Below are 27,229 nucleotides of genomic sequence, written 5' to 3' on the forward strand. Positions count from 1 at the left end.
GGTTCTCAAGGTGGAGGGTCCCAGGGGGACCCAAGCTAAATTGCTGATACGAACCAAATTGACCCTGGGTCTGTCTAACTCGTTGACAGTACAATTGGATTTCACTACACTTTACTCCCTACTGTATATAGACAAATCCACGGAGGGGTGCCCTGCAGGCCAGCTGTAGGCGATCAATGTCAAGTTGTGCTTAATGTGACACTGCAGCTATGATTGCGCCCAGGCACCCCTCCATGGATTCATCTATAGGGAGTCACAAGGACTTTTGGTGAACTCAAAACATCTTTCCGGGCACTACTATGTCATTGAAGTTGCACAAATAAAACATCCCAGAGCAGCATTGGCTGATGGACTGATAAGGACCCCATGGGTGTATTTAAGGATGGAGTTCTGTGATGTTTGTACTTTTCTGTTTTGTATGTGTCTATGGAGTTAACATAAGGTGTGGTTATAATCATAGATATATATAAGAAAGCTAGATGGCTCACCCGCACTCTGGCCAATGGAGAGCGACGTTGCTACGTGGCGGCCATCTTACCTCGGGGATACATAACATTGTGTCTATGGGGCATGTACTTTTAAATAACCACAACTTGCTCAATTTTCAACCGATTTTCAAACGGTTTGGTTTGTTATAAACGTCAGAGACGTCTGCATACTTATATGCTTTTATATGACGTTCATATAAAAAAACTAAATTAAGCAGATAAGCGTCCTGAATCATAGCCAAGTTGACAACGTTTGTAATAAACCAACCCGTAAATCCGTCAAGATTTGAGCGAGTTATGACTGTTTTTGTTTGAGCTGCCATTGAACATACTGTACTGTATCCCCGAAGTAAGATGGCCGCCGGGTGAAGACGTCAGAAACTCTGCCTTAAGCCATCTAGACTTATATACTTATATATATTATATATATCTATGGTTATAATACTCACATTTATTTTCAAGTTTCTTCCTGAAAGCTGAAAGCCTTTGAGTCAAAAGGCCCAATTGAAATACACCACGTTTGTGACATCATAAAACTAATCCCACCCATAACCCCTCCATTTTGTGATGAATTTGGAGAAAGCACTTGTAATATTTGTTGTATTTAAATAGTTCTTGTTTCATTTTGGCTGACAAAGTTTCATGTGTTTAGCAGAAATATACAAATCAATAATGCATTCATACAATTTCTAAATTTAAAATTGGAAAAAACAACATGGGTACTGTATCTGTGTGTCTGTATCCTTTTATGCCCATATATGGAGATCCCTGATGTCATCATTAAAATAAATCATAGTATACGTGCGTCATACAGTACTCTAATGGGCACTGCACTTAGTACACTGACAGGTATTAAATAAACCAAAGGGCATGTGTGAGAATTATTGCCCTAGTGAAATTCAAGTTTTATGTACTGGCAGCAAGCATAAGTTTGGTTCGATCTTTCCAGCAGTTTGCAATTAACTCTGACAGAGATAGATCGCAAAGGCAAGTACTGTAGACAGATCAGCAGATACCCCCGGGTCGCAAACACTCAACCACATATAGCGAGATTTACCATCATCCGTTTTTACATCTGGAGGCTTCAGACTCGCCTCCTCGGGAGACCTGATGCAGATCTGAACCCATTTGATTTGGCGTCAGGAACCCGTTGCGACCGACCCTTGCCCTTGCTGACGTTGTATCGAGATACCAATCGCATATATGGATGCTGAACAGGCGACACGGTGGATTGACACCATAACCAGGTTCACGTTAGCGTCCATATGAGGAAGGATTATATGGGACGACTGACCAATTTGGTTTAACACTTTGATTGCTACAAGATCTCGGCAGGCCTATTTGGATGTTGCTACCGTTTAACATTGCACAAAGGCCTTGTTCGGGGGCCCACAGCAAAATGTTCTCTTATAGCGAGAATCACACGCATACATCAAAAGAAAGCTGAACTTGTCCACTTCAATTAAAAAAATACATTTTGATTTTACCATGTTCCATTCTGGAGATATTGACCTTTTTGCAACACCTGCATTTGCCTTGAACAGCGAGCAGAGTTATGGATGGTTTAAAGTCAGAGACATTGACAGGCAGATATAAAATTGAACCCAATAAATATCCTATACATCCTATACACCGAATGAAAGCCCTGAATGTGTACTTTTACGAGGAAAAGAGTAAACATTGATCCCATGTACAGTTAGACAGTAATTGGTTATTGAATGCAGCTTGTAACTTGATAACTTCAGAGAAGACATGGACGTGAACTTCTCAATATTCACAAAATAAGGCCTATAGCGACATATAAATACTATATACCGTATGAAACAGAAGACTCTCTGCTTTCATAAGAAAAAAACTTCTACTGTAGTAATAATAAAAATCACACCCATGTGAAGTGAGTGGTGCAACTCTGTCCCATATTCTGTTCTCTGCTTATTCAATACAGCTCGCTATATACGGACTGAGGCAGAAAGTCATGTAAACCTTTTATTTACAGTTTGGTATATACTGTTCTCTACAGTTGCGCGGTGCAACTGTAGAGAACAGTTGCACCGCTCACTTCACAGGGGTGTGATTTTTATTATTACAGTAGAAGTTTACAGACCAAACTGTAAATAAAAGGTTTACATGACTTTCTGTCTCAGTCCGTATATAGCGAGCTGTAGTGAATAAGTACAGAACAGTTGCAACGCTCACTTCACAGGGGTGTGATTTGTATTATTACAGTAGAAGTTTACAGACCAAACTGTAAATAAAAGGTTTACATGACTTTCTGCCTCAGTCCGTATATAGCGAGCTGTATTGAATAAGCAGAGAACAGAATATGGGACAGAGTTGCACCACTCACTTCACATGGGTGTGATTTTTATTATTACTACAGTAGAAGTTTTTTTCTTATGAAAGCAGAGAGTCTTCTGTTTCATACGGTATATAGTATTTATATGTCGATATAGGCCTTATTTTGTGAATATTGAGTTCGGGTCCATGTCTTCTCTGCAGTTATATCTGGTGGGCGCAATGTGCAATGTAACCAATTTATGACAAACTGTACATGGGATCAATGTTTACTCTTTTCCTCGTAAAAGTACACATTCAGGGCTTTCATTCGGTGTATAGGATGTATAGCATATTTATTGTGTTTATTGTTATATCTGCCTGTCAATGTCTGACTATAAACCTTCATAACTCTGCTTTCTTTAGACGATGATGATGATTGCCTCATTGTCTTGATCGCAAAACATTGGGGGGGGGGGGGGGTTCATGGGCACATTGGGCAGCAAAAGTCTTGATCCGTACGGCTATAAAAAGTCCCATTCCACCGTTCGGTTCAGAACTATAGTATAACGGTGAGACACGTTGTCATCATCAGCTGATTTTGTTTTTCAAGCTAGTATAGGGGAACATGCCTGGGCATGCAGGTTGGGGGCGATGGAGAAAAAAAAAAGATTCACCCGGCTGTGATGTCGACGACAACGGATCACAACACCACGGTTTAGGACGCGGAAAAGTTCGTTATACATTACACCCGGGTCGATTACGTCCCCGATGCGCTCATTGCGGTCTTATCACTACAATTATAATGAATAAAAAAGCGTTACAATCACACGTCCGAGCGATCTCCGATTATGACGGCTCTGCATGGCGATACGTGATCCCCCAACGGTAGACTGTCTGTTGTCATGGCGGCCCCTCTCGATACTGTAGTTCGTTTGTTAGTTCGTAGTATTGTAGGCTCGGGGATCGTTTGGTCGCTACAGTATGAAGAAGGAAACATGCATCTGTCCATGTGTGTTGCAGACGTTATGCAATGCAATGCCGATCGGATCCGGTGCATATGTGTTTAGGCAGCGATCCGTTCATCATGTTTTTTTCCGAGAGACAGAGCCAGGACAGAGCCCCCATCTCGCAAGGCCCTCCTCCTGCAGGAGAAACAGGAGGGGAGGGGGGAATCGAGTTTTATAGTGTTGTGTGAAAGCCAATAGGTGGAGGAAAGCCTGGTGAGGCGAGGTTAGGTGAAATTTGATTCTTTTCACACACGACTAGATCATTGCATGGGCGCGTCCATTTTACACTGGCTTGAAGGCTTCTACACGTAAAGCGGCCCGCCCTCCTGTTTTCAGGAGGGGAGGGTTCTTTTTTTTTTTTTTTTCTGATCACGTGAGCGGGACTAAGCAGCAATGACAGGGGGATGGTTCTTCATTGTCCGGGTGGGTAAAAAGATGAATGAAAGTATTCTATAAAAAAGTGATTAAAACGTATGGATACGTGGTTCGCACCCGACGTTTGATTAATTGATAACGTATTGATACGGGATTCGCGTCGGCTGTGTTAATAGACAGGCCGGCTAGCCAATCAGATACTTATTTTGACGTATTACTTTGCCAGTCCGCAAACCCGATGGTTTGGGTTGGCCAATCGGAGAAGCAGATTAATTCAATCTCCCACGTACAGATATTCGTGGTTCTTTGCATTCTTTCTGTCTGGATTACAGTTTGGCTCTGCACAGCTCTGCACATGTGAGACACACCGTGCCGGATGATGAGTTATACCCAGGCACAGGGTGACTTTTGTGTGACAGACTCCATAACATAGTATAAAGAGAGGGTGGGGAAGGCAGCACTCCAGGAGTTGGTGTTGGTTAGTCTGCACATCATTGTTACATGATGTGGACCCTATTGGACCCTATTGGAAACAAGTGTAATGCTTAATTGGGTCGTCCACTCACAGTTAACAGCCTTTGTATTGAGTTTGTGCTTGTACTGTAATTCTGCAAACTGTTAATACATTTTTCAATCAATCAATCAAAACACACTAGGGGTGTAACGATATATTTTAACAGCGATTAATTGATGCATCACGATACGGTTGACGATACGATACATGGGCGATATTGGTTCATTATGGCGATACAATATGATTCAATGATTTGAAATCGATACAGTAACTATTTTGCAAATACATTAAATATGTTTGAAACTTGTGGATAGTGCAGGTTTTTTAAGGGAACGATTTATTGTGGATATAAATAAGTAAACACAGTGATTCTCTGGCAAATAGATGGACATTGTATTTGAACACATTGACAAACCCACGCCTTGACATGAACACAGAGAATACACGCATGTATTGATAGACCAAGTGAAGTTATATGGAATGGAAAAGTAAATCAAAATATTATTATTTTAATTAAAAAAAATAGCAATTAAAATTGCTAAATACAATGCACTTAGTATTGATAAAATTGATTATTTCCATTGCAAAACGATACGACACAAAGTCAAATGATACAATACGGTATTTGCCGTTTACATATCAATATACTTTGATATTTTAAATTTAAATCAATATTTCGATGCAGTTACTATATTGTTACATTACATTACATTACATTACAGTCATTTAGCAGACGCTTTTATCCAAAGCGACTTACAATAAGTGTATTCAACATAGGTAGGGAACAAAAACTACTAATCACCAGAAGTCTTTAGTGCATTTTCTGCAAAAACAAGCAACCAAGAGTATACCTAGCGCTAAGGTAAAAGTGCAATATATCAGCTACCTATTTCCTTAACCAGATGAGACAAAATAGCTAAATCAAATGAGCATGAGCTAAAACAATTAAGTGTATCGACTAAACAAGATCCAATAAACAATACAACAATAGAAAACAAGCGTTCGTACAACTAGTTAACAACAAGTAGGTCAGGCAGAGAGGAAGGGTAGTGTTTCCTGAAGAGGTGGGTTTTCAACCTGCGGCGAAATATGGGCAGTGACTCTGCTGTCCTAACATCAGTGGGGAGTTCATTCCACCACTGTGGGGCCAGAACAGAAAAGAGTCGTGACCGTGTGGATCGGCCAGAAGGACCCTTGAGTGACGAGGCAATCAGTCGCCCCGAGGTGGCAGACCGAAGTGGTCGGGCAGGGGTGTAGGCATCGACCATAGCCCGGAGGTAGGAAGGAGCTGTTCCTTTCACTGCCCTATAGGCTAACACCAGGGTTTTGAACTGGATGCGGGCCGCTACGGGGAGCCAGTGTAGAGAACGGAGAAGGATGGTTGTGTGGGAGAACTTGGGGCGGTTGAACACCAGACGAGCCGCAGCTTTCTGAACAAGCTCCAGAGGTCTGATGGCAGATGCCGGAGCACCAGCAAGGAGGGAGTTGCAGTAGTCCAGGCGGGAGATGACGAGAGCCTGGATGAGCACCTGGGCTGCCTTCTCCGTGAGGAAGGGGCGAATCCTCCTGATGTTGTAGAGGAGGAATCTGCAGGACCTTGTCACTGATGCGATGTTTGCCGAGAACGTCAGTTGATCGTCCAGGGTCACACCCAGATTTTTCGCAGTCCGAGTTGAGGTCACCACAGCATTATCAATGGTGATGGCCATGTCTCGGTGCGGACAGCCCTTCCCCGGGAGGAACATCAGCTCGGTCTTGTCCAGGTTGAGCTTCAGGTGGTTTGTCGACATCCACGCCGAGATGTCAGCCAGACAAGCAGCAATGCGTGCCTCCACTTGGGTATCAGAGGGGGGGAATGAGAGGATCAGCTGGGTGTCATCGGCATAGCAGTGGTAGGAAAAGCCATGGGAGTGGATGACAGCACCCAGAGATGTAGTGTAGAGAGAGAAAAGAAGAGGACCCAGAACCGAGCCTTGGGGAACCCCAGTTGTGAGCCTGTGTGGTTCTGACACAGACCCTCTCAGCATCACCTGGTAGGAGCGACCCGTCAGGTAGGATGCAAACAGGGAGAGTGCAGAGCCTGAGACACCCATCCCCTCGAGGGTGGAGAGGAGGATCAGATGGTTCACCGTGTCGAACGCTGCAGACAGGTCCAGGAGTATCAGGACGGAGGAGAGAGAGTTCGCTCTAGCGGCATGGAGCGACTCCGTCACTGCCAGCAGGGCAGTCTCTGTCGAGTGACCCACTTTGAACCCAGACTGGTTGGAGTCCAGGAGGTTGTTCTGGTGGAGATAGGAGGACAGTTGTTTAAAGACAGCACGTTCGAGAGTTTTAGATAGGAAGGATAGAAGGGAAACCGGTCTGTAGTTCTTGATCTCAGAGGGGTCAAGTGTCGGTTTCTTCAGGAGGGGGGTGACTCTGGCAGTCCTACACACACCATGCGGGACTTTTTTTTTAATAAAGGTTCTTCCATGGACTATGGCCTATTGACAACGTGCATGAACTGCACAAGAACGTTGAGATCAGGTCCAACGGTTTATCCCCTGACAGACAAACAGACGGGGTTGAACACATTTGGCGCTGATCGGCCTAGTGGTTCACAAGATTTAGCCCCACAGACCAAATCTTCTTTGGACACAACAAAGGTGCTGCAAACAGTAAAGAAAGCAAAAGAGATTACATTACTTATTAACTCTCAACATTCAGAACTACAAAGAGGACTTTTCTCCAGTATGGAGACTGTAACGGCAATCGTTCACCTTCCAATCTTTGTTGCACGTTACTTCACAGGTGGTAGGAGTGATCGTACACAGCAATGCACACAGAAACATAATAGACGGATGTCCAGTCATAGAGCTCAGTTGTTGTGTTTATTGACAGATGAGATGAACAACCAGTGATAATATGTAGCAATGTTATTTTGTCTGCATGTTTCTGGCTGCTGCTGTTAAGAAATGGTGTGCTCCCATTCCCTGTGTCCTAGTCCTGTGTCGTTGTTCTAGGCTGATTACTGCACCTGAGTCACCCGCTAAATACACGCCCAGTGCTGTCAATCTACAGCCTGCCACCAAAAAAAGGATATGCCAACTAGTAAGTCACCATCCTAATGGCTCCTACAGAGACGCTGGTGTCTCCTCATGTGAGCCAACTCATTGAAATACTTGTCACAGTGTCGACAGTGAAAGGGCTTCTCTCCTGTGTGGAGGCGCTGGTGCTTCTTGAGGTTAGACGAGCTGTTGCAGCTCTTGTCACAGTGTAGACAGTGGAAAGGTTTCTCTCCAGTGTGGATGCGTTGATGTCTCTTCATGTTCCCCAAATCGTTGAAACCCTTGTCACACTGCTTACACCGGAAGGGTTGTTCTCCAGTGTGGACCCGCTGGTGCCGCCGCAGTCCACCTATCTCGGTGAAACTCTTGTCACAGTGTATGCATTGGAACGGTTTGTCTCCGGTGTGAAGCCGCTGATGGTTCTTCAGGTGGCTTGACAGCCTGAAACTCTTGCCGCACTGTTTGCAGTAGTAGGGTTTTTTCTGTTCGGTGTGGACAAGCTTGTGTTTGTCCGTTATCGGGCAGTAGAGGTTGTGGCTCCTCTTCATGTGCTTTTGGAATAGGAGCTGAGACGTGAAGGCATACGTACACTCAGAACAGGAGAAGACCTGGAGAAGAGTCTGGGGAGACTGGGACCCTGCGTCAAAGCTGCCACTATAGATGGCCTCTGATGAGGATGGTGTGTACTGGGACGTCGGTCCTTTTAAGAGCGCCAACGGTTCATCAAAGGTGCCACCATACATGGCCTGTGAAGAGAACAATGTAGACTGGGACCCCTCTCTTCCTTCCATGAGCAGTGGCTGTTCATTGTCAATGCGTCCGCTATAGATGACCTCCTGTGACAAGGACAGTATCGTAGACTGGGCGGGCCTCACTACTCCTTCCAGGACCGGCGGTTTATTGTCAAAGCTTTCAGTATTCATGACCTGTGATGGGGACAGTGTAGGCTGGCACGTCACTCCTTTCAGGGCTGGAAGCAGCTCATGGATCAAACTACCGTCATACATGATCTGTGAAGAGAACAGTATAGACTGGGAACTCCCGCCTTCCTTGAAGATGTCGTTATACATGGCCAGTGACGAGGTCAGTGTAGAAGTTGTGTTTAGGCCAGAAGATTTCTCCTCATAAAAACTAGTTGACTGGGAATTAACCCCACTGAAGATGACAGCAAGGAACTTAACCACCAATGATGTCTGCCTGTACAATCCAGGAATTAGTGTTGTGTGTGAGTACCAGAATAGTAATTACAAGGTTTATCTTTCAATATCAGGCCACAACCGTTTCTCTTGACGGCGGTGAAGGTTCATAAACCGTCCCTGTGGTACTCGGTGAAAACCCACGGAAGATTGAAGTCTGTGGTCGATACAGATGTACATTCCAGTTTTTAGCTGGCTTGCGTTGACACCCAGCCATTGTCAGACACTGTCAGCCATGCCCAAATATGGAGTTTCGGGTCAGTCTTGCCCAAATATGGAGGCCCATGTTCTCAGACTGCCCTCTAAGTTCTTTGAACTATAGCAACCTGGCCAGGAGCTGGCCTGTTCTGACATCACAAATATGTTCTGACATCTGCATAGACGCTGAAGTATCTGAACTAAACAGAGAGAACTGCTGTTCCTCTCAAACGTACTAGACTTAAATACTTAGGCAAAAATACGGAGAATGAAGTCAACAGCAGACAGGCATTGAAGGTTGTTCCGTAGTTCCATTTATTTACAGAGTTCAGAATACAGCATCACAGCCATGGGGCCAGCAAGCCCCATGGATCCTTCCATCAGCCTCTCGGCGTCCGGAGACTACTACCACAGTTACAAACATTTCAGTAGGGTCTTATACAGCTCAAAACAGAGACATCAAAGGGAAATGCAAAGGTGGTCTCAACCCCCCTGTACCAAATGGTCAAACATGTCTGTGCCCATATACGGTAATGGTCACCAGGAAGGACAGAGCTAGGAGGCACAGTAGCCTATGTGTCCCAACATGTGGCAGGCATCCCCCGACCATTTGTTTGGTCACTGGCTATTCTGAGATTCCTAGCCTGCTGTGTCATGTTTGCCCAGCTGAGAGACAATGTAATGTCACACTATACTAAACAGTTATTGAAGCTATATTAATGTAAATTGTGGTTCCAGATACCACAACGCCATATTTGGACATGCCTGACGTGAGTCGGGCTCTTATCATCATACATCACATTCCGTGGGTTTGGGTTTTCGGTAGGGTGTCAGACTATTGAGAATAATACCTGTAATACCTGTAATAATAATACCTGTAATAATACCGGACTGTTGGTATGTCGGACAAACACATGCACCCGTTGTCATACAGACCCTCATAATGACACGAGCACAAATGTATATATGACTGTGAATATATTCCATTCACAGACATTGCATGTGTATTTAGTATATGCTAAAATGCAAATTTGTGTATGCATATATGCACACACATACACCCCTATACGTCTATTCATGAAGTTAAATTCACACCTTTACACCTAACCCCTATAACCCTTTACAGGATAGTTTGTGTGGCTAAAGGGGAGACCCTTTCATTTCCAATGACTTATGTGATGTTTGATGTATGGTTAAATTGTGAAAATAAAGAAATGTAACAATTAAAATAATTAAAGCTGTATTAAAGCTCACTACATTGGCTCCCGGTGGTTTTTAGGATTGATTTTAAAATTCTTTTACTTGTTTATAAATCCCTAAACGGTCTTGCACCCTCATACCTCCGCGAATGCCTACCCAGATACGTTCCTAACCGCCCCCTCAGGTCCTCCACTGCTGGCCTGCTTGAAGTGCCTAAAAAAATGTCTACAAAAAAATATGGTGAGGCAGCCTTCTGCTTCTATGGGCCTACAGCCTGGAATCGACTTCCATTTCAACTTAGACACGCACCCTCTGTAGACATTTTTAAAGCTCAACTCAAGACTCACCTTTTTACTCTTGCTTTTAATTGAGTTTTAGTTTTAGTTTTAGTTGAGTTCTCTATTCTGACCTTTTGCGGTGTGCTTTGTTTCTCGTCCATCTATGTTTGTATGCTTTTTTTGTTGTTTGCTCTTTACCATTGTTTTATCCGTCTAACTGCTTGCCTGTGTTTTATTGCTATTTTTGTGTACTGCCCTGTGAAGCACTTTGAGTTGCATTTATGTATGAAAGGTGCTATACAAATAAAGTTTATTATTATATTATTATTATTAAAGCAGCAATGTCTGCCTTTTGCAGTTTGCACCTCTGTCCACATTGGGGCGGAGCTAATTAACTCCAGTGAAGGACAAGGACTTTCAACCGAGTCCAGTGAGGTGACTCAAAAGTATCTATGACAAGCAGGTTAAAATGTATGGCAAAGAGAAGAACTACCAAATGTCAACCAATCAGAACGGGGGGTGGAGCTGAGTAACACCACTGGAGGACAATGATTCAAAACAATTAACACCAATGAAGGACAAGGACTCTAGAAGACACTTTATTTGTATATCTTTCATACAACACATGCAGCTCAAAGTTATTTATATTCAAGAGATTACAAAAAAAATCAGTAATAATCACTGTTGGAAAGTAACTAAAGTAACTTATTAAAGTAATATTATTACCGTTTTTCAGTAATATAATTATTTTCACATTTTGAGGAATGTTAACATTTAGTATATTCCAAAACTAGTTTCACGAGCCTTGGTGGTACTCAGTGTTTGTTTATAATGGTAGACTGGGTTGGGATCGAGTTGCTTTGCAGGCTTCTGATAATTGGGATATGGAAACAATGCGCCCTTGTCTGTACGCATGAATTATCAGATGCTGAAGGGCGGGCCTTAAGCCGTAGAACAAACTGGTTAGTGTGATACTCGAGTCAGATTACGAGAGACGTAAACATGAAAAGGACTTTTGGGGACAAAAGATGCAATTACGTGGGGCGAGACAAAAAAGTAAAGTAATAACAAGTTACTTTAGTAATATAAAGCAATATATTACTTAATATTATTTTTGAGTAACTTTTCCAACACTGGCAATAATAGACTATAACAGAAGCACATAGAGCTAGCTCTAAATCTAAATGTATACTAGTGTACTGCCAATGTGCTGCACATGATGATAATAGGAAATGAAAAATACAGGCACTTTATTTTGAAGTTTCACTATGAAACGGAAAGCTGTGTGTTTTTTAACCAATCAGAACACCGCATCCCTCCAGGGTATGGGATGTAGCTCCACTACATGCGCGATGCGTGCGTTGAGTTTATTGTTTACATGTCACAGAGAGGCGGACAGCAAAGCGTTTGGCTTATTTCTAACCTGTAATGTTTTCAGATACATATTTTAGCGTGCTGATTAAGTTTAAAATGAGTAATGCCCTGTCTGGATGTCATCTTGAATGAGATTAAAAACGGAGTAGTTCTGTAGTCACCATCAGTGTGTTTGGAGGAATGCCCAGCAATGGGAATAAACCAGGTGAATGAAATCAATCTTCATTTTTATTCATGCTCGACACGACACTCGACACATCATCACGCATCACGTTTTTGTTCAAAGGAAGTAATTCAAATTTGACTTTTGATATAAAAATGGACGTTTTGGCATCCATTGTCTATGGTATGACCTCGGATATGGTAAAAAAAAACATATTTTTCATTTGACTAGGTCTTTAATCAGTATTCTAGTTATTCTGCAGAAAGCCTGGAGACTGGAGTCTGTTCTATGTATACTGATTGTATACATACAATACAGCAAGTATTCTGATTTCAATAATTGGGTCTTATCAATATAATTAAACAATGTGTTGTTTCTATTTCTTCAAAGATTTCCCACGAACATGGACAAGTCTTGCCAGTTGTCTGTATGGACACATGATGACCCTTGTAACAAAAGCATAGTGCGTTGCATAATGAAATTGAAATAAAAGAAAATTAAAGATGAATATACAGCTGCAATTCTCAAAGCACAGAATCAATGATGTGCTGTGTAACACATTGTGACGTATCACACCACGCAAGTCGTGACAGTGATGATTTCACTACACAACTCTTTCACACACGAAAGTGTAAGCATGAGAACATGTACGGTCGTTCCATCCGCTGTGTGATGCATGGGAAGGGGTGATAAAAAATGAAGCACAGTCTTCAGTATTGCGATCAGGCTGACCATGTGCCCAGTACCTGTAGAGGTCGGAACATTTAATTAATTTTACACTACATGTACTGTATGATATACACACTGCACTTAATGTTTGAGTCTTGTTTGTTTGTTTATTGCACAGCACTTCTGTTGTTGTTGCACTAATTGTTGATGTTTATTTTATCTCACCCTGTGCCTATACATATATATATATATATATATATATAGTTGCTGTGGAGTCTGGAAGTCTGAAAAAGCCGTGGAGTCTGAATAAAATCAGTAACATTATATTATGAAGTACATGTTTTTTTTGATTGTCACTGTCACTGAGATGTACTTCATAATGTTACAGAATTTTGGAAAAGACCTCCAGTTCTAGGCAACACAGAATGGGGAGGACTTTTTATTATTTCCACACAACAACAACTGTCATTTACTAATGACATAGTAAAATGTTGAAAATGAGTGGTGTTCCCCTTTAAGTGTTTAATCATGACCTTAAACTTCTATATTCTAAGATGTTAGATACAAATGAATAGTGGCTAGTGCAATAGACGGTAAAAACTGTCTTTGTGACAGTGTGGTAGGTCTGTATTTTATAACATTGAAAACCATTTAAAAAGATGAAATATGTGAAATGTAGTTATGATTGGTTGGTTGGTTGGTTGGTTGGTTGGTTGGTTGACATTTTCATTGACAAAAATGAATACACACTATTACATGAGCATAAATGAAGGAAGAATGAAGGTAAAGTCTTACGTTGGTGTGGTCAGCAGTGTTCCATCCACCCACTTCCAGATTCCTTGTACATCATTGTGACTCAAACCAATCCACACATGCTTTTTGTCGTCAACAATTCTTAAAAGAAGGTCCTGGACAGGAAAGCAGTAGGTTACTGAAGTACATCTGTACTACTACAACAACAAGAATAATAACATGCACTCTTGCACGCCACGCACGTATGTACGCATACACAATAATGTACCTCTTTTTCTTCACTCTTTATGATCATCAGGTGTGATTGTTTGCTTCTACAGAATTGTCTGCTCTCATTCCAGGTTTTCACCTCAGTAGACATGTAATAACACACACTACCGTCAAGTGTAAATCCGTCCGATCCATCTAACAAAAACAGAATAAAGTTAGCCTGGAAACCAGACAAATCAGTGAATCAGTGATATTAGTCTGGCCAGGCCAGGCTAAATCTCTCAACCATCTCATCACATCCCCAGGTGTCACTTTTCCTATGCCGTGGAAGACACAGCTGGTACCCCCCACCTCGATCCACTTCTTCAGAAAACCCACCCCACTATATAATATATACGCTAAGGTTATATCCCTTGTCATAGCAACCGTTTTAACTGTCTATGTAAGTCCTTATGCAGTGGTAAACGTCTGTGGAGAATGTCTGAAGTGTGCAAAGTGCAAACTCTGAAAAGTGCACAAATGACAGGCGTAGTAAATGGTTCATTTATCCAAGGTGTTTTACATAGGTTGTGCATTACAAAACAATTCTCAAATCATGAACACTGCGTCCAGTTGCATGGAACTTTGCACACACATTCCCATTAGGCAGAGGAAAAAATGCCACTCTCACATTGTCCTGTTATAGCGACACCAGGAGGCCAATTTTTACTTGGAACATTTTGTGCTATTACTCTTACTAAGATTTTGATCATTAGAATCAGAATCATCTTTATTGTCACATCACAGTTTTACAAGTAAAAAGGTGGGTGAAATTAAGTCATCATCAAGACGGATCTGTCTGCTTGTCCAACAGCATTCGCTAAGATTTACTTTTCTACTACCTGTCCTGGTGGAGACCTGTGCTCCGAGGTGTAAATCTTTCTGGCTATTTGTTTTACTGCAGTCAGAGATGGTGAGAGGAGATTTATCCCCATAGGTTGAGCCCTAGTGTTCACGGCTAAATGCTCATACAACATTAAATAAGTCATTTGTCTGCATAGGAACATTATTCCCTAAATTGGAGATCCACTATTTAAAATCTATCTATAAAGCACTTTGGATAAAAGCGCTATGTAAATGCACTATTTACCATTTACCTGAACATCTTACACTTGGTGGTACGGTGGTAGGTGAGAGTTCCACGGTGCGAGGGACGGTGGGAGTTCCTACGGTGGGAGGTGGGACTACCACCTCCTTACTTGCATTCTTGCATTCTGGAAAATACAAAAAGCAAAACATTTAAAAGTACATACATATAGTATATACAGTATAGCCCTATATTGTTACATCACTACCAAAGGGATATAACATAATATTACATACACATCCATCCTGCACAGTACAGTATGTGCATGAGGTTAGACATAAGGTAAATTAACATTGAAATCTCAATTCTCAATCATCCTCATCCTACCTGTGTTTTTGTTTGCCGTTCCTTGCTTCTCATGATAGTCGATGCTCAACTTAAAGTTAATGTCGGCAGCCTCACACAGACAGAAAAGGAAAAACAGCAAAGCACCGCAAGCCCTCATCCTTAAACGCAGTGACTAGTGATACAGCACAAACCGCAATGTGAAACTCACTGACTATTGATACACAGCTGTCTTACAGTATATAGGCCTACAACTCAAATGAACCACCCCTTTTCAAAGTGTTGTCCCAGATGTAACTAGAGATGTCCCTGTATCGGTATCGGATCATTTATGAAAGGATTTATGAAAGGATATTTGCATATTGTTTCCGTGTCTGTGTGCGTGCAATAAAAGCCATTTCATGTTTGACTGGATCATCTTCACGGTCTGTGCAAAGATTCTTTGCATTTAAGAATTTAAGATTCTCACTGGCATTTAACTCTTCAGTATCTACACAGCTTGGTAGGCTGCAGATAACCAGACCAGCATAGCCAGCGCAAAATGTATGCTCATCAACAACAGATAAATATCAGGAAATATCAAGAACCAGGGTGGAAAAGTAAACATTAGGGAACATACTAGGCCAGGGGTTTACAAACGTTTCAGCTGAGACTTGGAGACCTAATACTACAAAATAATACTACAACAAAATCGGCTACACCACTTAAGCCCCATTTCAAAAACTGAAAATAGCCAATCTAAAACCTCACAATGCATTGCATCACGGTGCATTGTGAGCTTGTAGATCGTCTATTTTCACATTTCTTCGATTCTTTGTAAATGGTCGGTTTTTGACACGGGGCGGGGGCATTCGAGCATGGGGCTAAATATGTATTTTTTTACAAAATTTTAGAGCGATTTATTTTTTTATTATTTACTATAGTCCTACTAAACCCCAAGAAATTACATCTGGCCACAAAAGATCACAAGATCTACTGAATGTGTCAAACTGCATATTGAGCCTATAACACACAGTGTGGCTTCCCCACAGTAGGCTACCTTCACATTCAGTAGATCCTGTGATCTTCTGTGGCCAGATGTAATTTCCTGGGGTATATTAGGACTATAGTAAATAATAAAATAATAAATCGCCATAATATTTTGTAAAGAAATACATATTTAGCCCCATGCTCGAATGCCCCCGCCCCCCTGTCAAAAGCCGCTAAAATCCCTAAAACGAAAGAAAGCAGCAAATGAAGAAAAATTAACACTCATCTTATACTTTCTCTAATAACAACCTAAAACATGAACCTTGGTTGAAAAAAACTAAAGTTGTCCTTTAAGTTAAATGTATTTAACATTTAACATAAATGTATTTAATTATAATAGTTTAGTCCCTACAGCTTCTGAAACAAGCTGTTACATATTTTTAAGATGTAGCATTTTCATGTAAAATAAGCCACCTGATCAGCTTGATCAGCTAAGATGGGCCACCGTTTTTTTTTAGCCTATTAGCTCCTTGCTTTTCAAAGTTGAACAGCCAATGGATGCACATGATTCTCGCTACAAGTGTACTTGACATAAAACAGTCTATGGTTGTTATGGCGGGACTCGGGAGATGCAATGCATCACATCTTATGATGCAACAGATGCAATAATATCAGTCATATATGACTACTCAGGGTAAATGCCAGGTGAAAGCAATCTCAGTTGTCAATGATAAGGTTGACAAATCAATAAAAAAAAACAATGGTGGCCTTCATCACGTATAATGCTGATGATCACGTATACTGCTTAGCCGACTTATTTTTTTATGTTCAGCTAAAATGGGCCACTCAAGCTGCAAAGAAAAACAGTCATTTCTGTTTTAACACAGCCGACGCGAATCGCGTATCAATACGTTATCAATTAATCAAACGTCGGGTGCGAACCACGTATCCATACGTTTTAATCACTTTTTTATAGCATACTTTCATTCATCTTTTTACCCACCCGGTCAATGAAGAACCACCCCCCTATCATTGCTGCTTAGTCCCGCTCACGTGATCAGAAAAAAAAACAAAAAACCCCTCCTGAAAACAGGAGCGCGGGCCGCTTTACGTGTAGAAGCCACTAAGCCGGTGTAAAATGGACGCGCCCATGGAATGATCCAGTCGGTGTGTGAAAAGAATCAAATTTCACCTAACCTCGCCTCACCAGGCTTTCCTCCACCTATTGGCTTTCACACAACACTATAATACTCGATTCCCCCCTCCCCTCCTGTTCCTCCTGCAGGAGGAGGGCCTTGCGAGATGGGGGCTCTGTCCTGGCTCTGTCTCTCGGAAAAAAACATATTGAACGGATCGCTGCCTAAACACATATGCACCGGATCCGATCGGCATTGCATTGCATAACGTCTGCAACACACATGGACAGATGCATGTTTCCTTCTTCATACTGTAGTGTAATATAGCTGAGTAACAGCTGTCAGGACGTAATATTTCAAATATCAATATTCATAATTTATGAATATGAATTATGAAAATATTACAATATAATAATTATATTGCTCACGTCACTGTAATGTAACATGAATTCTTGGACAGACTTGCATTAAATATTCAATACTGTATTGACCATAAACATATGATACATAGGACACAACCACTTCTTAATTCAAATAATCAATTTATTAAAAATAAACAAATGTAAAACATGGGTAGAAAGAATCAGGTTTAAGTGGTACTTTTGGTCATAGTAAGTGTCAATTAATGCGTTTATGGACAGGCAAGGCCTGTCACCAAAGGCATGATCACATCTCTGATGCTCTCATCAAAATCCTCTTTTGAGTTAGAATTAAGTGAGAAACATCAGTTTTGAAATAAAAACTAGATAAAACGAATTTAGTACGCCCACCGGAAGTAGGCTAAAGTGTTAGTAAAATAAGGTAAACTTTAGTTTAGGATATCGTGTGGAGAAAGAGAATAAACAGATCTTGGCCGGGTAGGCTAACAGTTGCTTATGGATAAGCTGTAGTGGTGAACTGAGGAGAGACAGAATGTCCGCCCAGAGGCGCGAACCAACACATTCATATTCCCATTCGTTGTGTGCCATAACTTCATGTTCAGTTTCATACAACCTTTTCGCCGGGTATCAGAGGCTGTCGGCATGTGGCGTCGGTTTTGCTCATGGGTTGAGCAGTGTCCCCTGACTCTAAACTGTAGTGTACCCCCAGGGGTAACCAGTGTTTTGAAGGCAGTGGCCTGTTGTAGCCGGAGGGGAGAACCGTCCATCTTCTTCCACAGCCATTTTGCCACTGTGGACCGGGGCGTGCAGAGAGCGCGCACAGGAGAGACGGCAGGAGAGCCGTCGTAGGTCGTTGGCAGGCTGGCGACATGGCCGCAGAGAGAGTAGAGCAGGGCGTTGTCAGGCATGGCTTTTCCGGTCAGTCCGCCGTCTCCTGTGAGTGGCATCTCGCAGGGTTGTAGAAGGTTGCGTGGTGATTGCAGTAGAAAGAGGGCGACAGCCGGAGCGGGTCAGAGCATCGGCAGGCCTGACTCGGCTGCACGCTGACCTCATGGGGCAGGATTGAAACCCAGGCAGGGCCTAGAGGGCTTCCCCTATAGGCACGTAGTGTTCAGACAAACGTTCACCAGGACAAGAGAGAGAGAAGAAGGATTGTCACAGTCTTTGCCCTGCTTTGGGGCTCACAGCAGACCCCCCTCCTTAGGAAAAGGGCTGTCTTTTCCAGTCATAATGTTACACCCACTTTGAACTGCTGTCTCATGGACCTGATCAATTTAACCTCTTTATTAATTAAACTATCATGCAGAAAATTAATGCATCTGACCATGGATCCAGACTCTGCATACACTTGGTTTTAGTGTGCTACCAAACATGACAGGTTGATGTCAACTAGAAAGTCAGTAAGGAAGCAATGTAATTAACAGGAGAAAAATCGCATTTAAACTGTCACAGTTAAGATATTGTTGCAGTACAGTGAACACCATGACAATGGAATATTCTCAGATCACAGAATATTATAGCATATGCAGTTTTAATCACATTCTTTGTTCTTCCATTGTGCTTGGTCAGAGCCAATACTGTGACGCGATGCGCATTCCACAGAGGGGAAATGAAATGTCCAGGGTTCCAGTGAGGTGTCTTATCTAGACTTCTGTCTCTTTTACGCTGATTGATAGGGGTCTTGCTTGGGCAAGGAGGGTCATTGTAAAGTCAGCTAGAAGGCAGGAAGGAGGTTCGCTGAAGTGTGGCCTTAGGAAGGAGGCCTGGTTAGCTAATTATGACCAATATCCATTGATATTTAAAAATGATACAAGATACAATTTTGGGCAACCATGTATTGACTGCACGATGGCTACAGTAGCGACCAAACGATCCCCGAGCCTACAATACTACGAACTAACCAGTGACCACAGTATCGAGGGGCCGCCACGACAACAGACAGTGTGCCGTTGGTGGATCACGTATCGCCATGCAGAACCGTCATAATTGGAGATCGCTCGGACGTGTGATTGTAACGCTTTTTTATTCATTATAATTGTAGTGATAAGACCGCAATGAACGCATCGGGGACGTAATCGACCCGGGTGTAATGTATAACGAACTTTTCCGCGTCCTAAACCGTGGTGTTGTGATCCGTTGTCGTCGACATCACAGCCGGGTGAATCTTTTTTTTTCCTCCATCGCCCCCAACCTGCATGCCCAGGCATGTTCTCTTGTTAGTAAATATACTTCACTAGCTTGAAAAACAAAATCAGCTGTTGATGACAACGCGTCTCACCGTTATACTATAGTTCTGAACCGAACGGTGGAATGGGACTTTTTATAGCCGTACGGATCAAGACTTTTGCTGCCCAATGTGCCCATGAACCCCCCCCCCCAATGTTTTGCGATCAAGACAATGAGGCAATCATCATCATAATCTAAAGAAAGCAGAGTTATGAAGGTTTATAGTCAGACATTGACAGGCAGATATAACAATAAACACAATAAATATGCTATACATCCTATACACCGAATGAAAGCCCTGAATGTGTACTTTTACGAGGAAAAGAGTAAACATTAATCCCATGTACAGTTTGTCATAAATTGGTTACATTGCACATTGCGCCCACCAGATATAACTGCAGAGAAGACATGGACCCGAACTCAATATTCACAAAATAAGGCCTATAGCGACATATAAATACTATATACCGTATGAAACAGAAGACTCTGCTTTCATAAGAAAAAAACTTCTACTGTAGTAATAATAAAAATCACACCCATGTGAAGTGAGCGGTGCAACTGTTCTCTACAGTTGCAACTGTAGAGAACAGTTGCACCGCTCACTTCACAGGGGTGTGATTTTTATTATTACAGTAGAAGTTTACAGACCAAACTGTAAATAAAAGGTTTACATGACTTTCTGTCTCAGTCCGTATATAGCGAGCTGTAGTGAATAAGTACAGAACAGTTGCAACGCTCACTTCACAGGGGTGTGATTTTTATTATTACAGTAGAAGTTTACAGACCAAACTGTAAATAAAAGGTTTACATGACTTTCTGCCTCAGTCCGTATATAGCGAGCTGTATTGAATAAGCAGAGAACAGAATATGGGACAGAGTTGCACCACTCACTTCACATGGGTGTGATTTTTATTATTACTACAGTAGAAGTTTTTGAGTGGTGTAAACCACTCCTACAACTGGCTTTTGTGTGCAGAAAAAAATGAGCATGGTTGCTATGTTCAAAATAATTTCTGACGTAATTAAATCACACCCGGGTGAACTGGATGACCGTAGCAACCATGGTCATTTTCTCTGCACAGAAAAAGCCAGTTGTGAAATCACATCCGGGTGTGATTTCATTACGTCAGATCAGAGCTGATCAGGCTACATAATACCTTACCTTATTTCATTACGTCAGACATTACGTCAGACCACAGCTGATCATGCTATATAAAACCTTACACCACTCAGTTCACACGGGTGTGATTTTTTTCTTATGAAAGCAGAGAGTCTTCTGTTTCATACGGTATATAGTATTTATATGTCGCTATAGGCCTTATTTTGTGAATATTGAGGAGTTCACGTCCATGTCTTCTCTGAAGTTATCTGGTGGGCACAAGCTGCATTCAATAACCAATTACTGTCTAACTGTACATGGGATCAATGTTTACTCTTTTCCTCGTAAAAGTACACATTCAGGGCTTTCATTCGGTGTATAGGATGTATAGGATATGTATTGGGTTCAATTTTATATCTGCAATGTCTCTGACTTTAAACCATCCATAACTCTGCTCGCTGTTCAAGATAACCACTTCCAGGCAAATGCAGGTGTTGCAAAAAGGTCAATATCTCCAGAATGGAACATGGTAAAATCAAAATGTATTTTTAAAATTGAAGTGGACAAGTTCAGCTTTCTTTTGATGTATGCGTGTGATTCTCGCTATAAGAGAACATTTTGCTGTGGGCCCCCGAACAAGGCCTTTGTGCAATGTTAAACGGTAGCAACATCCAAATAGGCCTGTCGAGATCTTGTAGCAATCAAAGTGTTAAAATAAATCACACCCGTGTGAAGTGAGGGGCGCTCTTTTCATCGTACATTATCCATTTATTGTCAATGGGAATTTAGTCTTTGCTCAGACACATGACTTAAATTCTCCTTTCATTGTGAATGGCATTTAATGTTTGTGTTAGGACAAAAATCGACACTATAGCTGAATATAGGAGGGGCTACCCTCAATAATGTCATTAGCCCTACATTGTATTAATAAAACCAGTAAGACGCCCTGAGGGCGAGAAGCGAGCATGCATGCATCCGCCTGGGTGACAGCAGACTGCTGGGTGAGCGCTGGCGCTTTGGCATGGGGGGATCAGATCAACATATGGAATGAATTCTGTACTGGCCATAAATGGAGCGTGTCTTTCTTGAGTGTACAGGGTTTGATGAGGTCAGATCAACATATGGAATTTCAGAACAGGTCAGCTCCATATATGGAGATCTATGGGTGGCAGCGGGGGCAGTGTCTTGAGCGTACAGGGTGTGATGAGGGCCCAAGTAGGGCCAGCCCTTAATTTTTGGGCCCATTGAGAACTCTAGTTTTTGCTGGCTGCCGGGTGTGGCTGCACTAATAACTTACCCAGGGGGCAAAGGGGGTTGACCTGCATTTGTCATAACATACAAAGTTGTCCACCAGAAATAATATCTATGACCCACTAGGATCACAACCTATATGGACAACCTGGTCAATTGTTGGGCGAAAGTCCAATATAGCCGCCCCAATATTAGCCCCTATTAGTTATAATGGGGGGTGAATAGGGCAATTTTTTTAACAGAGATATTTCCACGAAACTTCACAGGTTGATCAATAATATGAATATGAACATTTTTTGCATTGAAAGTTTCCATGAAATCCAATATGGCCGCCACAATATTAGCACCCAGAAAATAGGTTTGGCTCGAACTTCTGAACCAGATGAGCTAGAAACGCAAACTTGGTATCTATTTAGGGGTTTCTGACCATGAGATACTCAATGGAATACCTATTCTTATTATTGGGTGTGTCTGGACCCTTATTGTGCATATTTACAAGATGGTGGCTACCCGAAGTAGTGCTTTTCCATGATTTCTACCATTACTAAATAGCTCGAACTAGTGCTGGTTGTCTAGGCTAGGACCCGCTGCAGTGGTGTCCGATCCGAACTTAAACCGGGATGTTTAACGACGCTAATTGGAATGGTGGTCTTCGTAAAGCTATGCAAGGTATCTGGGTTGTAAAGCCAGACACCTTGGTTCGTGTATGTGTTGACGTGTTCTTGATCTTGGATCTTGTGTCTTGAGTGTGGTGTCTTGAGTCTTGTCCTATGTGCTGTATCCTGAATCCTGCGTCTTGCTTGACTGCTGTAGATTCTGAGGATTTGCTAAGGCTTTCACTTAGAGCTCCATATATGGGATAACCTATAGTCCCATATATGGAGACAACGGCGATATCCAGAGCTGACATCAGATTAATGTAGAAACTCCAAAGACCACCTATCCTTCCCGCCGCCAAGAGCTTGATGACCACCTTTACTTGTGCATGGACCTCTGCGCCCGTTTCGGAGGCAGCCTATTCTACGAATACCATCGTCAATTCTCCGCCAGGGCCGCCTCCAGACTCCAGCAGTTCAATTCCGGCACTTACTGGGGCTCCCTCGATCTGGAGCTGTACTGCCGGATCTTCGCCGGCAAAACATCAGAAGCTTGCAGTCTTTGCAACTGCCCCACCCATCCCACCACCCTCTGCACCTTCATAGCCCCAGAACCCCGCCCCCACGCTTCACGCCAAACCAGCTCCACGGTACCATCCCCTCCCTCCTCAGCGTCACCACCTCCAGCAAAGTCTTTCCCGCCGCCACCAAAGCCAGAGACAGGCGCGGCCGTCCGCTCATGTTCGTAGGGTCCAAGATGTTGTGCAACAACTACAACGACGGCGGCTGCGACCTGTCTTCTTGTCGCATGCTTCACATATGTTCCTTCTGTGGCAGCTCTCACACCCGCCTCAACTGCACCGACAAACAAGCAAAACATCCATCAGACTCACCTGGATAACCGTCACAAAACTCCATCCTTCGTGCAGCCCACGTCCCCGGCCCCAGAAGCCGACCCGACACCAACCCCAGTTCCACCCTTTCGGAATGACCTTCCCCTAAACCATCCGTTTCACCACCTCCTCACTCACTCCCGGCACATGATCTTGCAAGGCATTGCCCCATCCACCCTCTCCTTCCTACATCAGCTACCTCCATTCCACAACCGCCAGGTCATCAACCATCCAAGTCTACCCGTGCGGCATCAACTTCTTCACAAAACTCATTACCGGCTCTCCCCATCCATCCATACAACATCCTCAGATCACCCTCTTACTCAAAGGCTTCCAGAGGATCGAGCCAAAACTCCCCCCCCAACGCCAACCCCCCACAGCCGAATCCTAACCAGCTGCGTCCACATCCTCCGCACAGGCTACTCGGACCCCCACACCGACGCCACGCTCGAGGCCATGTTCCTTCTAGCTTTCTTTGGGCTTCTGAGATGCTCGGAGTTCACCTCCTCCAACTCCAAGTTCGACCCAGCTCTCCATCCCAGGCTGGCCGACCTAACCATCCACAGCACTCCTCCCTCATCTTCACCATCAAGCACAGCAAACGGACCAGTTTGCACGCTACTCCATCGGATCCCCTCTTCATAACCAACAGCGGTTCAGTCGCCACCCGCACCTGATTCCATTCCCACCTCCGCCTGGTCCTCACCAAAGCGGGAATCTCCCCAGAGCACTTCTCAGGCCACTCCTCCAGAATCGGAGCAGCATCCACGGCTTCGAGCAAGGGAGTTGCCGACCACGTGATCCAAATCCTCGGCCGGTGGTCGTCCCAGGCCTACCACGGCTACATCCGCACCAACGCCCCGGACCTGCACAATGCCCAGCTCTCCTTGGTCTCGTAATCCAAGGGTAAGATACTTTTGGGGTTTCTACACAATCGCACAGGCGCTCGCCTCGACCCCTAAGCCAAAGTATCTGGGTCCACGCCCCCTCGGACCTAATCCCTGTCGCCCACGTCCCGTGCTCTGACCATCTAAGCCGCACACCGCACGCTTGCGTGTGGTGATGACCTTCGATGACCAAGCACCCCCGTCCCGTGCTCTGACCATCTAAGCCGCACACTGCACGCTTGCGTGTGGTGATGACCTTCGATGACCAAGCACCCCCGACGTCATTCATGCCCCATGCCCACGTCCCGTGCTCTGACCATCTAAGCCGCACACCGCACGCTTGCGTGTGGTGATGACCTTCGATGACCAAGCACCCCCGATGTCATTCGTGCCCCACGCCATCTAAGCCGCACACTGCACGCTCGCGTGCAGTGATGACCTTCGATGTTCGTGCCGGCACCTCTAATGGCATCCTTCCCCCCGACCTGACAATCCAAGCCGCATGCTACACGTTCCCGAGTAGTGATGCCCCTGGATGGTCACGCCGGCGCCCCACATGTCATGCGTGCCCCGACCACCCAAGCCGCACACTTCACGCTTGCTTGAGGTCGTGACCTTGGATGATCAGGCCCGTTATGGCATCCCCCGCCCCTGGCCATCTAAGCCGCACGCCGCACGCTTGCGTGTGGCGATGACCTTCGATGACCATGCTGGCTTCACCCACATCTGTCCTGCCGTGGCTGTTTATGCCTCACGTCCCATGCCCCGCATGCGACGTGCCCATAAACGACCACACTCCACGTTTATTCAATAAACCATCTTAAAGGTTCTCATGTCTGATGTTTGGTCTTTCCTAGTGAAACATTTTTGTTGATGCAAAATTTGAATTAGGAACTTTAGAATTTCTAAGAAGCTTCCTTCTATCTCATAAGACTCATTAAAGATAGAGTGCTGTGATATATAGTATACTATGCACATAGGTGAGATTCGTCCTCTACATAACAACTAGGAGCAGTGAACAGCCATTATGTGCTATGTCATTTCAGCCTGACGACAGTTCCAACAGGACATGTATAATCTCAGGAAACACAGCCCATACAGCCCACAGTCTTTTTCCCACATGGCCATCAAAGCTTGATACAGTGTGATGACCCATATATCAGCACCATAGGGGCAGCAGATGGCTCAGGAGGTAGAGTGTCCATTTGGAAAGTGGAAGGTCCAGAGTTCGATCCCCGGCTCCCCCAAAAGTCAATGTCGAAGTGTCCTTGAGCAAGACACCGAACCGCAAATTACTCCCGGTGAGCAGGTTCTTGCATGGATTCCTCCGGCATTGGTGTATGAATGTGTGTGTGAATAGGTGAATGTAGCACAATCTCTGTAAAACGTCTTGGATAAACCACTTATACCATAGAGTCAGTACCATAGTCTGTACCACATAGTCGGCACCATAGTCAGTACCATAGAGTCAGCACTATAGTCCTTGACTCCTTACCATAGAGTCAGTACCACATCAGCACCAGAGTCAGTACCATATGAGTCAGCACCATAGTCAGTATACCATAGAGTCACCAGAGTCAGCAACATAGTCAGTATACCATAGAGCAGTGGTAACCATCCTGTTCAAGCCCAAGAGCCCATTTTATTCCCAATTGTAAGCCATGATCTACCACTAAAATTTGTTAAAAAAACACTTGTTTTTTGCGTGTCTGGATTCTCTGGAGTCTGGAGTCTCTGGATGTGTGCACACATCCAGAGACTATAGTTTAAGAATAAATAACTGATAGTTATATACTTAATGCCTAAATATTAAGACAAATGTATTAGAAATATACATATTATTATTATTATCTTATTTGTTGAGGCTTTTTTAATAAAACAAAACGCAAAGGACATGAAATGAATTGCTTATATAGCACAATATTTAGTTTCTCAGTTCGATGAATATTCACATTTACAGATGTTCAAATGACAAATGCATACAAATGCATACAGTACATATACAGTATATATACCAATAAAGCGAAAAGTGGAGATGTCATGTTTAAGATCATTGAAATGAATGGCAACAGGATAATCACGTCATTTCTTCGAATAGAGCTCTTATGTTCACTCATTCTCTGTTTGAACTGTCTAGTAGTTTTCCCAATATATGCTAAACCACAGGGACATTTGATCATGTATACCACATGGGTTGAGACACAAGTATATATACAGAACTGTTGACAAAAACAAAGAAAAAAGAAAAAAGTTTTCGGTAGCATGTGTCACCACATATTCTCCTCACTCTCGTAAGATAAAGGCTATGTTCAAAAAGCACTGGCACATTTTAACCTCTGAGTCTCTGGCCCTGAATTATTGTCATTATTTAAGTACCCTCCCTTGTTTTCTTTTAAACGAGGAAAGAATTTAAAAGACCAACTTGTACATTCTGACTTTCAGTCCCCTAAGGTTTCACTTAGACAGACCTTATTGAGTCCTCTGCCACAGGGCAATTATCCATGTGGCCATTGTGCCCAGTGTGGTAATACACACAAGACGTCCTCTTTTAATCACCCCCATACTGGCAAGAAGTTCAAGATTAACAGCATTATAACTTGTGTCTCAACCCATGTGGTATACATGATCAAAT

Source organism: Electrona antarctica (genome assembly GCF_951216825.1).
Source record: "Electrona antarctica genome assembly, chromosome: 18".
Classification (NCBI taxonomy): domain Eukaryota; kingdom Metazoa; phylum Chordata; class Actinopteri; order Myctophiformes; family Myctophidae; genus Electrona; species Electrona antarctica.